Genomic DNA, 2,466 nt, shown 5'->3' on the forward strand with positions numbered 1-2,466 from the left:
ATATTATAATAATAATAATTTTGGCTTATATAGCGCATTATGCTGAAGCCTCAATGCGCTTAACAGTAAAAATAAAATTATATATATAAATATATATATATATATATATATATAAAATACATGAAGATGTGTCCACATGTGTTTCAAAACATAGAATATAGAATATAGTACTGCGTAACGGTAAGAAGCACTAAAAGGTATTGAAACGAATATTTTGGCTACTCCTGTAGTGTTTGTCAATGCTTGACATAAAATAAACATACTGTATACTGAGAAATGTTCTTAGTAATATACAATTTGAGAAACAATATAAGTCCAAAGCAAGTCGGCATACTGTAGTATGAAGGATCGGCATACCATATTATGAATGAAGGAATGATATAATGTACAGATACACGCTGATAAAGTGGTATACTGTAAATGGAGAACAATCAATGATCAAGTGGTGAATGTGGGAAAGCATAGTGGATTAGCTGATAATAAACATAGGGCTATGATTTAAAACCAATTTCTGTTGGGGAGAACTGCATCTTCATTCGTCGGGAAGAAAACCCACAGTTCGTCCAAAAACATAGGTTATGTTTTTTTTACATATTTGTAGGCTCTAAAATCGATTAAATAACCTTGAAACCCCTAAATTCACGCCCTGGACCACTTTCGGAAGATTATGTGCACGCCCGACCATGCCCACTTTTTTCTCCTCGGGGACATCGATCCCCCGTTAGGGAAAATTGGAACCCCACCATCGAGCAATCCTATACCATTTATAACTTTCAAAAGTGCGCTCTATAAATCCATGTTTATTTATTTTTATTTTACATCATCTAAATCCGCCCCTGAGGGTCCCCCTCTTACTAATAACCAGCACTTTACTACATTGATCACAGATTTTGGAAGGGTTCAAAGGATATGAACAGAAACTTTTTGTTAACATTTTGTGTTTTTTTAACGCCGGAGAATTTCATACAGTTTATACATACGACATCTGTTTGGAAAAATGTAAACTCTTCCTTTCTCTCTCTTGTTTGTACCTTGTTGTCGTGTTCAGGGTCTGTTATGAGGTTTCTTGATTTTTATCCATACTGGGTGCTGTGCTGAGTCATTTTTGGAAAAAGCATGCAATGTTGCTTTGATGAATTTATTGACAGTCCCCCTATCATGTCAAATTACCACAACAAGCAACAGAATGAGTTGCAGACAAACCACAATTAATTTTTTTTTTTCATTTTAAATTTCTCTTATTATTTTCTTTTCTTAAAGGCCAATTTTTTTTGTTTTTTTTTTGTTTATAACTTGAACATGAAGTACTATCAATAGTGGTTCCCAACCTAAGTGTGCTACACTTTTAGACCAATTGTTATGATTTCATTTTTTCTCGTCTTACAACAGTGTGATAAACATCTTATTGATAATCATTAGGTGGCTTATCAATAATTAAATACTTTTTACATAGGCAAAATCAGGAATTATGGGTAAGCATTTTTTGATAATTATTCTGTTACTTCGAAATGAGCAAGTGAATTTTAGTTATGATTTTTTTTTTTTTTTTTTTTTTTTTTTTATTCATGGGCCAACCGCATCTTTTTGTATTTTTTATTCATGGGCCAACCGCATCTTTAAGCCTGGTGTTTCCATGTCGACTACCGTTCGCGAATTTTATGGCGTTTTGTGTTTTGGGAAAAAGAATTGAAAAGAGCTGAATCAGGGATTGATTAGGCCTACGGGAAAAATTGACAATGCTAGGCCTAAATATAACTTTACTACTACTTGTCAGGATTGGATAATAGGGGCCGCTCTGTTTCAAAGGCGTGTATATGAATTAAAATTAATTTATTCATCCTCAAAAACCCAAGTAAAATAATTTAAAAAAATAGTAAAATTATGAAAACGAAACACCTTAGAAACCAGCTTTTTTTTTTTTAATGCTGTTCCTAAAATATTAAAAACAGTCTAACATATCCATTTCATAAATAAAAAACAATTAAACTAGGCCTATATTAAACTTCATTCTTTATGAGATGGGCCCAATAAAGACGAAGAAAATCTAAATAAAAAAATCTTTACATGAACCAATTTTCAAGTGGACGAGTCTCATATTTGATTTTAAAATTCCTTTTAAATAACACCTAAATTGCTTGCTTTTCAACCGCAAACAGTCTCATGTTATTATTTATTATCCTTTTATTTAATATCTTCGAAGAAGACAAAGAGACGGTAGTCACCGTTTACGCTTAATAGTGGTATCCCATATTTGGCAATGAATTATCCATATTAGTAATTTTAATCTGTCGTAGCCAATCAATAACCCACGCGCATAAATTCAAACGGCCATTCAAATTAGGTATGCTAATAATATGAAACCCTTACAAATTACTCCGCTAGAAATTTACTAAAATCTTTGATTGTACCTTCCGAGGAATTATGAAAATTCCACATAGTAGTCAAAAGATAACATCATGGAATTTA

This window comes from Anneissia japonica, unplaced genomic scaffold (assembly GCF_011630105.1).
Source record: "Anneissia japonica isolate Jap-2015-1 unplaced genomic scaffold, ASM1163010v1 scaffold165_len1371125_cov188, whole genome shotgun sequence".
In the NCBI taxonomy this organism is placed as follows: Eukaryota; Metazoa; Echinodermata; class Crinoidea; order Comatulida; family Comatulidae; genus Anneissia; species Anneissia japonica.